The sequence below is a fragment of the Stegodyphus dumicola genome, chromosome 3, assembly GCF_044657685.1.
Source record: "Stegodyphus dumicola isolate Sdum_Otavi_A_Nest chromosome 3, ASM4465768v1".
Classification (NCBI taxonomy): Eukaryota; Metazoa; Arthropoda; class Arachnida; order Araneae; family Eresidae; genus Stegodyphus; species Stegodyphus dumicola.
In genome coordinates, this window is record NC_140770.1 from 26561383 (window position 1) to 26576916 (window position 15534).

Sequence of the window (15534 nt, forward strand, 5' to 3'; positions counted from 1 at the left end):
TGAGTACCAAAACAATTAGAAGGGAGCTTCATAAACAGGGAATTGCTGACCGTGCTGCAATTGAGAAGCCACTCATCAGTGATGCTAATGCCCGTAACAGGAAAAGGTGGTGTTTAAGTCATAAAGCCTGGACTACAGAGCAGTGGAAGCGAGTAATATGGTCTGACGAGTCTTCTTTCACATTGTTTCCCACTTCTGGCCGAGTTTACGTCTGAAGAACGCCATCTCAAGCCTATAATACAGACTGCTTGTTGCCAAGAGTGAAACATGGCAGGGGTTCTGTTATGGTTTGGGCAGCCATATCGTGGTTCTCTGCTAGCCCCATGATAACTGTGTCAGAGCACATGACTGCCAAGACTTATGTGAACATTTTGGCCGATCAAGTTCATCCCATGGTACAAACTTTGTTCCCCGATGGTGATGGTGTCTTCCAAGATGACAAAGCCCCTGTTCACACAGCTCACATTGTCCAGGACTGGTTTTCTGAGCACGAGGATGAGTTGTCCCATCTCCCCTGGCCACCACAGTCACCAGACCTGAATATTATCGAACCTTTGTGGTCTACATTGGAACGGAAAGTGCGTTCTCGTTATCCACCGCCAACATCGTTATCTGAACTTGCCACCGTTTTGCAGGAAGAATGGTATAATATTCCCTTGGCAAACAAACAGGAAATGTATTTATCCATTCCGAGAAGACTGCAAGCTGTTTTGGATGCCAACGGGTTTCCTACCTCATATTAAGCAAAGAAACATGTTTTTTAAAGGTGTTTCCATATTTTTGTCCAACCCCTGTATGTTTCTCGCATTGTGATAAAACAACAATACCTAGAGTCATCAAACTTTGAATACTGAACATTTCCACCCAAATATGGGCATTTGGAAGCCGAAATTTAGAATTTGTTTAATTCTCGATTTTATATTTTGTAAAACTTTAACAAATTTTTTATTAACAAACTCCACGATTTCAAAGCGAACAACGGCAAGACTGTAAGGAAAAATCATTTTTATCTCCAGAGCGCGAGACTGTGTATTGGAAATTCTAAAGCTATGCCCCGTTTAACATTATTTTGCAATATTGCTGACGAACTGAATTTTATGGTTTAAATGCGAAGAACATGATATTTAATAAGTAAAGGTAACATACAAAATGTTAAAAAAGCGCCCCTTTGGGCGTAATGTAAAATCTGAATGCTTTCAAAAATTTTTTTATTTATATTTATTTGATTTTTTCCCTCACAATTATTATTTGAAAATAATGCTACTACTTAGTAATTTTCTTTCAAATAATAAACAAAAGCAAAAGATCAGATTTTCACTTTGAAGGTAGGCAGTTAAAAATACGACACAAATTTTGCAATCGACTTTTTTTACAACTTGCTAGAAAGAAACCTTCCTTATGGGTGATACTCGTAGGATAAAATAACACTCACTGTAAAAGTTAAATGATACTACCAGATAAAATGAATTTTAAACCATCAATTTACACTGTATTAAGACACACACTTCTTTAATAGCATATATAAGTAAAAGATATTTTTTTGCCCTTATAACACAGAAAACAGACTTTTCTTCGCGACTTTTTAACCTTTTTCCAATTTGATTCTTTATAGTGAAAGCATATAAACCGTATCCCAAATGATCTAGTTTTCGAAATATTTCTGTTAATTCCCAACAAAAAGTGAATGGTTAATTAAGTGTAATCGCCTTGAATGAGAAGAAATTAATACATTCCAATCAAACATTTTTTTAATGCAGTATTTTATCTGGTCTTTAAAAAATTCTGTATTAAAATGCTGCACAATTAGCTTTCTCTCACACAGAATTTCCCTTTGTTCGCTCTAAGCTTGATCTTTCGACCTGCGAGGAGAGGCCCACTAGCGGCCGAGCGGTAAAAGTTGCTGAACACTGGCAGTTCGGGCGAGGTTCGAATCCTCTAGCTGCATGCACATTCTCGTGGTTTTCCGCACGTGTAATGTGTATACGAGCCAGTTTCCCTTAGAAAGACCTCCACAAAGGCATCCCTTTCCTTAGGCAGATAGCTCTAGTGTGCTTTACCGTAATCTCAATACATCAATCAAAATCAACACCCTGCGGGAAGAAAGACTTCTGTCTGTCTTAGGTTGAAGCATAAACAGAAAACTTGCTGCTTAATATGTTGTGCGACTTTTTTTAAAAAGTTCATACATGGACGATTAAATAATTATAATTTCTGTCTAATCACTTATTTAAGTAAATTACTAATCGAACGTAATCAACTTTTAGCTAACAGTTTATAATTTAATATTTCAAAGACCTTAGCGGGGACAAAGAGCTCTTTACGTTCAAACATAAAGAAAAGGTTTGCTTGTTACGACATGAACCTTTAAAAAGTCTAAACGTAATTTAGTTCTTAATTCTACAAACTGGAAAGGAACTAGATCGAAAGAAAACGCAGCCGATTTTTGTTTTATTCAGGGAGAATTGTTTATTTTTATTGCTTACAAATCTTGAGATATATCATATAAAGTCAAATAATTTCTTACATGGCTTTACCGCTTCTATCATGTTTAGCAACATTCAGTCATATAATCTTAAAAGTCTTCAATTCTGCCAGTTCCTTAATACAATTCATTTCAAATTGTATTTAGCTCACCAGAGGCAAAGCGGAAAAACAGGTGAAAACAGGTAGTTCGAACAGGGTTCATATCCTAGCTGCATCGCAGTTTCGTCGTTTTCTTCACATTTTTGGCTTGGTTTATTTGATTACGGCATAGCACACTACCTCAGTAAGGGCAGTGATACTTTCCTGGAGAAATGTCTAAGGAAAACTGACTCATACCCACGTTATGTATGGGGGAAAAGACGATAACGCCGATGCAGCCAGCCCGTTCGCCCAAAATTGAGTCCAGGTCAAACTACCAGCGTTCAGCGACTTTACAGCTGTACTGCTATGACCCGTTTTTCTCAACTATAAAGTGGCCGGGAGCCAGGAAAGGGGTATTGTCGTGACTTGCGATGTGGCGAATTTTGGTACTTAGTTATTACTTTTGTAACAGACAGCGCCACCACTTTTTCAAGTCATTTCATCACACAGTTGCCATTCGCCAATGTAACAGCCAATTAAAAAATATTCAGAACTACCTTTCAAATTTGCATAATAAGATTTATTCTTATTAAATATTAATATATATATATATATATATATATATATATATATTGTCTGTTTTGCAAAATATTTATTTCTTGTGCTGTGTTTTATATTACGGATAAGAAAATTTTCAGTGTACGAAAATACAAGTGTGAATTTTTTTTATTAAATTAGCTGGTTTAAGTATTTCACTGAATTATTTGGTATTAATATAACTGAAAGTGAGCTCCTAAATGTGATGGATATAGATAATATCAAGAACTTTACGCATATAGTGAATGAAACACACCCAATTTTGTACTGCTATATTTACTTGTCAAAATCTATTTCACTTCTTGTTGTAAGCACAGCATTAAAAAGTCTGATATGTAGACCACGACTTCCCTTGCGCGGAATATTAAATTATACGCACATTTTTTTTCTGCATTTCACTGAAACTTATTTCCTCTCTCATTAGAGATAGTTTTCTCTTTCAATTAATTCAATTCTCACTTTGCGACAAGACAAAAATACATAAAACCTCAAAATAGCTTTATTAAAAATTGCAAAATATAGAGACTTGAAACACCAAATACAATTAAAACAATTAAAAAAAAACAATTTTTACAATTAAAATTATTGTTTCTACGCAAAAACAAGTAGTTATGCCAGCGACAAGAAGGCAGATTTTTCGGTGCACAAAACTTTTACTTTGGGTCCCACTTGGCAAAAAGACACTAAAAGTGCAGAAACTGAATTCACTATTTCGCTAAGTTTCAAATGCAAACAAATATGGCAGCTATAGTAAAAAAAAATTAGGCTTAGCCGCACTTAAAAAACTTTTAAATAGCTAATAATTCTACAACTATTGCATGCAGATTAACTAAAGGCATAAGAACTTTAACTGGGAGATAAGAACAACATAATTCAATCATTTTTAAAGCAAAACATGCACAATTTACCAATATATAAAAATTATTTTTAAAAAAAACTGAGCTCACGCAGCTGAGTTACAAAGTGGGTATATTTGCTTATTTATACACTTTTGGTGCAGCCGAATCCAACCAAAAAGGTAGGTGCACAACTACATGTTATATCATATACAAAATTTCAACGTTTTGAGTCTACTCGTTTTTGATTTATGCGAGCTACATACTTACATACGTACATCTAGACATCACAAAAAAATCTGTCCTGAATCCATTTTAAATCCTTTTTGCAAACCGTTTTGGGAAAAAGAGTCCTTTATTCTGTTCTTACCTACAGATGTCATGCAAAAACATCGTTCATTGTATCTGATAGCAGTTAATATATGGGTATTTTCATTGAAATATGATACCCGAAAATTTTCATGGCTGCGACACTTCTTACAAAAGTACAACTTACTTCGTTTGATTTACTTACAACTTACTTCGTTCACTGTCTGTCTCATTATTTACAACTTACTTCGTACAAGGAAGTAAAAAAGTGAGTTCTCAAATATCAGTAAATAATTAATTTTATTCCTTTTGTTCTTTCATATTATAATAGTTTATCATTTATCAGTACAAAAACTGAGGTAATTAAAAAATTAACTTTTTAGATATTTTTAGTATTTTTTCATTAACGTTATAAGGTATTTTCTCCCTCCTTTCTGCATGCCTTCGTGGTGTAACCGTAGCACACTCGGCGCGTATTCGAGAGGTGCAGGTTCAAGTTCCGGCGACTCCTTTGCACATTTTTCACAGCTCCTTTAAAATAACCTAATGACTCTACAGTGGCGCTCGAACTAAAATGTTGTGAACGATGATTCTTCACAACCAGGATTTAACGATCGGGTTTCCTAATTTCCATTTGCCCTTTAAAAGGGATAATGTATTTTCTCTCTCCTTCCAGTATGCCTTTGTGGTGTGACGGTTAGCACACTAGGCGCGTATTCGAGAGGTTCAGGTTCGAGTCCTGGCAAAAGGCATTGCTCATTTTCAAAAATACCTCTCGGCGTATTATAAAAAAATAACCTAATAGATTCTAAAACGTAATTAATGAAAATCATTTCAACCCAAAATAGGATTTGCGTTAGTGAATTTTAGTTAAGAATAGTGGCTCCCCACTATTCTGAATATTATTGGAATAATTTAAAGATTAAATCCGATAGTATCTTAAGATGGTTTTGCAATCAGAAAACAAACTCATATTGATTCATCCTTATTTTCTTTACAAATGCCGAATATCTGTTTGCAAGTCTAATCTGTTTTCAAATCAAATGCCGAATATCTGTTTTCTATTTGAACTTGATCAAATAGTGTGTTAGTGTTTAATTCAAAAGATAATATTATGCATTGATTAACATTTCCTCTAACTTCTTTTTAACTAAGGTTGCCTATGAGCAACCCCTTTAATTCTGACTCACAGCTTTTATTTTTAGGTCAGGATATGAATGTAATGTTAAGGCCAGGATATGAACGTCGGAAGGTTAAGGATATGAACCTTTAAACAATAGGATTTCTTTTGAAGCACAGCGGCATGACAATGATCAATAATCTTAGCATCACTAAGAATAATTTTCTGGGTTCTCATACTGAAATTTTCCCAGAGTATTAAAAGTTGTAAATGAAAACGTAAGCATATTATAAAGGAAAATGTAGTCGAAAAATGCTGTGACTGCTATTTAACTCTAAAGAGGGGTTATCAAAGAGAAAATGAGAATTAATATTGATTAAAATTGCATTTTAGGTAATTATTACTGATTATAATAGACTGCAATGTTTGAATATGAATTCTTTGAATATTTTTTTAAAAAATTATGATTGCGAAAATAGAAAAATAGTTTCTTGGATTGATTCCTTTCTCACAGAAGCCAGATGAATTCTGTTTTACTTAATGAAAACTAAAATTTATTTGCATATTAATCTGTCCTCTATGAGCACTTTATTTCAGTGATCTCTATTAATCTGCCATTTGTTTTTCTTAATTTAAATGCTTCAAGAATAATTAGAAAAGGACCTAATTCTCTTCTTGCCTTTAAATTCTTCATTTGTAAAACTGCATTTTCAGCTATAATCATGTGAAATAATTCTCTAAATATAATTCAGTGCAGAAAAAATAAGATATATAAACAGCTTGCAAATGGGATCACCACTTAGATTCTGTTTTAGAAATATGATGAAGCTTACGAAAAATCTAGGAAGCGAAGTAATTCCGTACAATATTTTATAATTTTTTATCAATGATCAACCTGTAAATATAATTTATCGACATGCAAATATAATTTAATAATTTAATGTGTACGTATATGTTACCGTGAAACACCGAAATTGGAGAATATCGACTTTCACCGGAGAATGACAACATTTACCACATACATCGGTGAAAGATCGAATATTGCATTACATTCTTGTACATTCGGACCCTCACCGGTGTTATGTCGACAATCACAGATATGCTCTGGTGTAGGTCGAAAAGAGAGTTCATAAGAAGTCATAATAGTTTAAGTTGTTGCAATAAATAAGATTTGAGTCACATAATTTAGTAAGCTTTTTATTACTATTATTTTATTTTCTCATTTAGAACGCACTGTATAATTAAGTAAGTTTTTAACTTCTATTATTTTCCTTTCTCATTTTCAATGTACTGTGTGTTTTAAGTTCTTATTTTAAGTCTCAAGTGCTTTTTTTCGTGACTGAATTACGGAGAAGAAATATATTCTTATATGTTCAACATTCACCGGTGAAAGTCGACATTCTCCAGATTTCGGTATTTCACCATAACATATGTTCTACATGTAAATATTATAATATATATATGCATGTATATGTGAGGAGAAGGTTCATTAGCGTCTGAGTGGTAAAGCCGCTAAACAGTGATAGTTCGGTCCGGAGTTCGCATTCCAGTGAACGGAATGGCTGTATGGGCGTTTACGCTCCCCGGGGAAAGCGATTAGAAATACGATTTGTATGCGATTGAAATGCGATATTAATGTGCAAAATTGATATAATTTTGAATATTTGTTTCACCTGTTCATTCGTGCTTTCCCAGTGCTCGGGTACCTTGGCAAGGTCGGGGGGCTCCCTCTCCAAGGAGGGTCGAAAGCCTGAGCAAAAGTGCCTACTACTTACTGACTTGGTGTGAACCCCAGGGTACCAGGTCGGTCTACAGACCCAGTGCATCTTATTTAGTTAAGCGTTGAATAACTCTACCTACATCAAAATGAGTTCTAAAGACATTCTCAAAGAAGGACAGGCATATATTGCCACCTTAGAGACAATATTGACAAATTCTGGCATATTCTGGCATAAACAAGGCAGTAGCCGCTGATATTCGACATCAATTTCAATTGATGTTCAACCTTCTAACTGAACAGTGTGTCGAGATGGCACACATGGAAGGACAAATTCATCAAACGCCAAACATTAAAGACTCTTATGCGGACGTACTTAAACGTCCAGCTCGTGACCGATCCAAAACATGGAGAAAACCAGATAAACAACATGTCACTATTTTATACCCCACAAATGAAGGGGATAAACCAGACAACATCAGAAAGAAGCTCTTAAAAACTATTGATCCCACAAAGCTCCACATTGGAGTGAAAAGACTTAAAAATGAGGCAAAAGGTGGTCTCTTAATAGAGACCAATAAAGCGGAAGACATAGAGACGCTAGAAAATGAAATAAATACTGTACCAGAACTTAAAAAGGACCTACAAATTGTTCGTCCTACACGTAGGCTTCCTAAAATTATAATATATGATATTCCAAGGGACTTGACTAAGGAAGAACTTAAGGAAGCCATTTTAGCCCAAAACGAAGGCATCGATGGTGATGGCCTACAGGTTAAATTTCCTATCAAGCATAAGAACGGAAATCATTGGGTTTGTGAAACCTCACCGGAGGTTTTCAAACACTTACTAAGTTACGCAAACTGTGCGTTAATTGGGAACGTTTCAATTTAAGAGAATACATCAGACCAACGCAGTGTTTTAAATGCTGCCAATACCGACATATTTCTAAACAATGCCAAACAGAAGAGGCATGTGGACATTGTGGAGAAGTGGGACATTCCCACAAAAATTGTGACAATAACTACCAAAGATGTATTCATTGTGCAGAAAGAAATGCGAATAGTGATAAGCACCTTGACGAGCAGCACTCAAGTTTCTCAAAAGACTGTCCTAGCAGACAGCTAGAAATTGAAGATCTTCGAAGAAAAATCAATTATGGCTAGAGAACTTATTCAAAATATAAAAGCGTTGCAAATTAATTTAGCGAGATCACATGTCGCAACAGCACAACTAAAGACTTGTATCTTTGAATACGACTTGATTTTTATTCAAGAACCATACTGTATCAATGACAAGCCGTCTGGCTTTCCGACTCAAACATTTTTTCTCCAAATGACCACCCCAAAACAGCCACAGTGGTGGTTAACCCACGACTTACGGTTCTGAATACTTACGCTTCTTCTACTTTAAATGTTATTACATTAAAAATTGAACATAGGACAATAACCATTTTTAACTGTTATACTCAACCTATAACGGACTTAACAGATTTAACTACTCTGTTAAACTTAGCTGAACGTTACTTTGACGATCAACATGATCTTCTTCTCCTTGGCGACTTAAACGCGAAAAGTGTGCTCTGGGGCTCCCCCTTCAAGGATCCCAGAAAACGCACACTTAGAGAATTCTTAACAATGCATAGACTGGCTGTTGAAAACGATCCGGATGGTCCCCCTACCTACAACTGCACAAGGGGAAAGAGCTGGATTGATATTACAGCTTCCAGATCAATCTCTTCCACGTCTTTCATTCATAATTGGAAAGTTATGGACTGTATCACTTTAAGTGATCATTGTTATATCTCTTTTGAAATTACGTATCAACATTCTAGCTCAACTCAAAGAGTCAAATATAAACTTACACAAATGGATTGGCTCTTACTGAAGGCAAAAATTGGTCACTTTTTTGGTTCAATGGAATCTTACTTGCCTAAAGATACAGTTGATCTTAATCAACTTATAATTAAGTGGACTCAGAAAATACAGGAATACTGTGACTTGGCAACCCCCGCCAAGGGAAAATATGTTAAAACTCAACACAAAGGTGTCCCTTGGTGGACCCCGGAACTCTCAATATTACGAAAAAGAATCCTCGCTTTGAGAAAGCGTTATCACAAATGTATTCATGATGACGAACTAAGGGCACACTATAAGCAAGTCTATGAAAAAGACCTTGCTCTCTATAAAAGAAAGCTTATGCAAGCCAAAAGAACAACCTGGAAAAGATATCTGGAGCGTCTAAGTCCTAGTTCACCCTTCGGGGTACACTATGACATTGCTAAGGGGACTATGCAATCCCCTCTACAATTAAAAGCGTTACTCAAACCAGATAAAACCAAGACTTCCACAATAGAAGAAACTATACGTTTCCTAATGGATTACCACTTTCCTAAAGATATAATCAGCGAAGACACGGAGTTTCATACGACAATTCGTAACAACTTAAGGAATCCATATAATTCAATAAATGATGTTCCGTTTACGATTCCAGAAGTGGAAAATGCTATCAAATCCCTCAATCCAGGCAAAGCACCTGGAATGGACAATATATCTAAAGAAATTATAGCTGAAGTTTTCTATGCTAACCCACAATTACAAGTAGCGTTACTTAATGAACTCTTCCGTCGAGGAATATTTCCTAACTGCTGGAAGACAGCGAAATTAGTATTATTCTCAAAAGAAGGAAAAAATGGTGAGCTTCCTGATGCTTACCGCCCTATTTGCTTGCTTAACGCATGGAGTAAAGTCTATGATAAATTAATCACTAACAGATTGACTTATTTCTTAGTATCGAATTCCAAATTAAGTGAACAACAATATGGCTTCACGGCGGGAAAATGCTCAGCAGATGCCATCAAGGACAACATAGTCTCACAAATAGAAGCAAACCGACGTAATAATAATTACGCCAACGTTATCTCTTTGGATATCAAGAGTGCATTCAACAATATTTGGTGGCCGTTCCTACTACAGGAACTCCGCAATCTGGGATGTCCTCTAAATATTTATAAAGTTATTGAAAGTTTATTGGATAATAGACATATAATCTATGAAATAAATAATGTTCAATACTCCATAAAACAAGAAAAAGGATGTGTACAAGGATCCAACTCTGGACCACTATTCTGGAATATAGTAATGAATATAGCTTTAAAACTCGAATTTGAAGATGGAATCCACATCCAAGCTTATGCGGACGACGTTTCACTCCTAGTAACAGGATCTATGCATATGCAAATTCAAACCAAGGCAAAGTTGGCGCTTCAAAAACTATCAGAATGGGCACTCAAGTGCAAACTTCAATTCTCTCCCGAAAAGTCAAAGTCTATGTTTATAGCAATCAAAAAGCGTGGTGCAGCCTATTCAGCACCGACAATAAAGATGAACGATCATATCATTAAGCAACAAAAATCCATTCAATATCTTGGAATAGTCATAGATGAATGCCTTACCTGGCTACCTCATCTAGATTATATTAAATCTAAAGTTTGTAAAATAATGAACAATCTTCTTAGATTATTTGGGATGCCCAAACCAGTTCTGAAAGAACTTTATAAACGTGCAATAGAGCGTACCATAGTATACACATGTCCTGCCTGGTGGTACCCACCTACGGTAAAAATGCGAAACAAAACAAACTCTATACAACGCATAGCACTTCTTGCAATGACCAAAAGCTATAAGACTGCCCCTACTGCAGCTCTTCAAGTGATTGCTGGAATTATGCCGCTTGATCTTAAATTGGACATGGAAAGCATCATCCAACGTACCAAACGAGGATGGACTGACTTTAAATATGAGGACTTAGAACTTTCACGGGATCAGATTGAATTCCCAGTACCTAAATGGCATTCTCATCCAGCTCATATTCAAGTCTTCGGATGGGACAACAAGCCTCCAATCAATAAAGGTTTAGAAATTTATACGGACGGTTCAAAAAGTGAAGACGGCACTGGAGCTGGCTTCTGTTCCTTCATGAATGGAGTTTGTCACGATCAATTTATGTTTAAACTGGATAAGACTAGTACAGTATATCAAGCTGAAACTTTAGCATTAAAGTCGGCATTACTATGGTTAAAATCACACCCCAGTCCTGCGCATATATATTCGGATAGCCAGGCTGTTTTAAAGTCTATCCATAAATACAATATCTATAATCAGAACATTATCGCCATAAAGAAATTACTGGCTTTTACAAAAGCAAAGCTTCATTGGATAAGAGGACACCAAGGCACTGCCGGCAATGAAAAAGCCGACGAGCTAGCCAAACAAGGGATTTACTCGAACACGTACCTAGACTGCAAGATCCCTATGAGTAATAGCATCAGGACGACAAACGTTCACACTTCTACCGAATGTTTCGGAGAAACGGCATTTCAGTGATTTTTTTTAAATCAAGTTATCACTAATCATGGAGCCTTTCCGATTTATATTAACAGATTCAAACTAAAGGAATCTACATGCAAGTGTCAATGTGGTAGTGAATCCGCAGATGCACTTCATATGATTATAGACTGTTCCAGTGTATCAACAAAACGTAGAGAAATTTTCAAACAAAATATAACTTTAGAAACTCTAAAACAACTAATTAAGAACGACAAGGGACGATCTTTGTTATCAAGTTTTATGGAATACATATACCATAATGAATCAGATCTGTACTTATAAATTGATTGTATTATATAATATTATTGTACTTATATTGGAATACTCATATCACAATGAATTAGATCTGTACTTGTAAATTCAATCGTATCATGTAATATCTTTGTACTTTTATTTGCCATGTTATTAATCATTTAATTATTGTAATACTTAATATTGATTCTTTACTTTGTTCTTCCTATCATTCTATGTTGCATTGTATAACTCAATTTATGTTCAAAAAATAATTTGTTTTGTAAATATAAAAACATGCTATGTAATGTATTTTTTCAATAAAGACGTTGGCGAGGCCAACACATCTCCTAGTCAGAAGACCTCAAAATTCTAACTAGGTCTTTCAAAAATTCTAATTGGCATTATTTGATCTTTGAGCTCTTGCTCCAAAATTGAAAATTTCCTTAGCCTATTGGCTCTGGTGATACTTCTGCTTAAGAAGTGCGGACCAGACAATCCATTTTCATGTTGTATGGGCGTTTACGTGGTTTTCCCCATGTATAACGCATATACGATCCAGTTTTGCTTAGAAAGTCCTCTACAGAGGCATCCTTACCCTTAGGCAGATAGCCGTCGAGTGCTTTGCTATATTTAAATAAACCACAACAAACCATATAAGTAATTTAAAAATCGCTTTATTTTATATATGCTTATAAAATGTATATATATATGTGTGTGTATGCGTAATTAAAAATTTTCTAATTGCTTCAGAACCTAACATTTATATTGATATTATATACATATACATACATTAATGAACATTGTATATTTAAGATTTTTTTCTTTCATATTTTATACCTGGTAGAGACATTAGGTATTTTTTTCCGGAATCAGGCAAAATGAAAATTAACAGAGCCTTCGCCGGGAATCGAACCACGGACCTCTGACAATACCGGCTCAGCGTGCAGAACCACTACACCATGAAGGGATGCTAGGAAGGCACGAGAAATACCTTACATACTCCCCTTTTGAAAGGGCGACTGAGGTTTTTAGGGGACCCAATCGCCAAATCCTGGGCGCAGAGAATCCTCATGAAACACCCTTTTAGTTCGGGCGCCACTTTAGAGACATTAGGTATTTTTTTCTGGAAGCAGGCAAGATGAAAAATTAACAACGCCTTTGCTGGGAATCGAACCACGGACCTCTGACAATACCGGCTCAGCATGCAGAACCACTATACCACGAAGGGATGCTAGGAAGGCGGGAGAAATACCTTATAACCTTGTTCTTTATTTTGTTGCATTTATATACATACATATAAAAAAAAACATAATAATAGGCTAAAAATTAAAAGCAAAATTTTTAAACCCGTCCTGCACTATAGATATGTGTGTATTGGACGGCAGAATTTAGGGAAGTTGAAATTTTTGGAATTTGGGAAAGCACCGAGTGTCAAAATTAAGGGATGAGAAGTATTTATGATTTAGGGAAAGCACTGGGATCCAAAGTTTAGGCATGGTTAAAATTTAGAACTTACAAAAGCGCTTTGCAGCAGAATTTAGGACCTGTAGAGGCGATACCAGGCGGTTTCAAGCGCCAGCCCTAGATAAAGCCTTAAGTATATATGTGGGAGTTTATTTATTCAGGACTCATATTAGTTTGAAGCATGTGCAAGAAATAAACGTAGGTATAGTAAAAAACTAAACTATTACAATTCAGGCTTAATTCAGAACGCTATAGGAGCAAGACAAAATTTAGCGAAACCACTTGGGTTTCGTTGCCAATCTTGTGATACATAGCCAATAACGTATAACACACGCTATTAAGTTAGGCTAAAATTATCATTACTGATTCTAAGGCATTTTAAATTAATGTAGCAGACTGCGCTGCTCCCTGACCTTCTAATTTGACCCAGTTTATTAATTTTCGCAGACTGTTATTATTACAGAAATTTTATAAAAACTAAGCTTGAACTTTCGATTATGTCGAAAAGAGTTTCCAATTCTGGAGTTACAAAAGGGATCTACAAAGCGAAACCATGTTTAGAAGTCCATTAAACAAAATGTGGAATTGCTGCAAAAAATGCATACAGGCATATTCGTCTTAAAATTATGTGAGGAGTATGGCATTGGAAAGTCCACTGTATATGACACAAGAAAAAAGAAAAAGGAACTTTTTGAATTTTTTGTGGGAGCATCTTAAACAACTTGCATTGAACGAAATGTTTAATAAAGTAAACAAATATTAAGCTTTCTTTTGTAAATTTTGATACCCTTTAGATCATAATTGTTCTTTATTTCATAAATTACAATTTCATAATTTTAATTGTATAATTTCTGCATGCCATCTTACCAGATTTAAATTGATGATCTATTATTAGGGGGACCAAAAAGTAATGTCGTTTCTACGCATGTCGACAACAACGATAGACAACAACATGCTAAGGGCAGAAGTGGACGCAAATCAATGTCAAACAATCGAGGAACTGTCAAACACTCTTAACCAACCTTGGTCGACCAAAAACATTTAAAGCAGAATGGAAAAATAAGCAAAGCAGGTGTTTGAGTCCCCCATAATCTGTCCGAAGAGAACAAGGCCAACCTATCCATCACACGCAATGTATTGCTTCAACGGCACCATACAGAACCATTTTTTGATCGCTTGATTAGTGGAGACAGAAAAATAAGTCCTATATGATAATCCAAAACTCAAAAGGCAGTTTTAATAGGGGTTACAAAGGGTTTACATCCCGAAAAGGCACTTCTGGGTATTTGGTGGAGTATTCGTGGAATTGTTCATTTTGAATTGCTGAAATCTGGAAAAACTGTTAATGTAGACCTTTATTCTGAACAATTGGATCTAGTGAACCAATCTTTAATTGGAAAATATCCGGCGATTGTCAACGGAAAAGGCGTCATTCTGCAACACGACTGTGCAAGACGAACACTGGAAAAACATAATGAATTGGGGTGGGAGGTACTGCCTCACCCACCATATTCGCCCGATATCGCACCCTCGGATTTCCATTTATTCCAATCCCTACAACATTTTCTTAGTAACAAAAAATTTCAAAATTTTGATGATGTCCAAAATGCCATCTTGAGATATTTTACTCAAAAACCAATTGATTTTTATTGATCTGGGATTGAAATCTGCATACTAGATGGCAAAAGGTTGCTGATAACGAGGGTGATTATATTATTGCTTAAAAATAAAAACTTGTTACAAATTTATTTGTTTGAATTTAATGTAAGAAAGCAACATTACTTTACAGCCCCCCACAGGATTTGGAAATATCCCAAATCCGGAATCGGCTAGTGCGGATTTCGAACTTTGTACTGTATTTATTAATACTATATGAAGAGATACTTTTTTAAATTATAAAAAATATTGCTTAAATTTTTAATGCATTTTATTCTCACTTTTTTGAAGTGTTTGTAAGAGTAAATTTTTAATTTTGCAATGTTATTGTCTGTTATTTTACTTCAATATTTATAATTAAATTTTATATACAACAAAATTTATTTTGTAGATTTCAAAATTGTGCATCATATACATATTTAATACTTCTAAATATGTCAAACAATACATAAAAAGTATTATAAATTAAACATGCTTATCTTCTACTACAGAAATGTTTAACAGCAACAAAATTTAATTATAAGATTTTTCTTTTCTTTCATGTTTGCAGCAAATGCAAGAAATAAAAATAATTCTGAAGATGTTTTTTATGTTGAAAGGTATCTAGTGGCATTAACTGCATAAGATACTTTTAAGCAAGTTGTAGCT

At 35.0% G+C, this 15534-nt stretch overlaps 1 protein-coding gene and 1 long non-coding RNA gene across 13 annotated transcripts in view; one reads left to right on the top strand and one right to left on the bottom strand.

The window, feature by feature from the left end:
- LOC146997940 (uncharacterized) overlaps positions 1-15534 on the bottom strand; it is a 188426-nt gene that overhangs the window by 157532 nt on the left and 15360 nt on the right. For 2 of the 8 annotated variants that reach the window (XR_015040153.1, XR_015040154.1), the window contains one exon: positions 3616-3845. The exons of 5 other annotated variants lie outside the window; for them this stretch is intronic. The gene's annotated coding sequence lies outside the window, so the exon portion shown is untranslated. Of the gene's footprint in view, positions 1-3615; positions 3908-15534 lie in introns of those variants that run through there. One more of the 8 variants, XR_015040152.1, reaches the window with a different exon arrangement.
- The window catches only part of LOC146997941 (uncharacterized), a 108997-nt gene that overhangs the window by 87599 nt on the left and 5864 nt on the right, over positions 1-15534 (top strand). Inside the window, exon 3 of one of the 5 annotated variants that reach the window (XR_015040157.1) lies at positions 14126-15265. The exons of the other annotated variants lie outside the window; for them this stretch is intronic. This is a non-coding gene — a long non-coding RNA (uncharacterized LOC146997941). Of the gene's footprint in view, positions 1-14125; positions 15266-15534 lie in introns of those variants that run through there. 5 annotated transcript variants of the gene reach the window in all.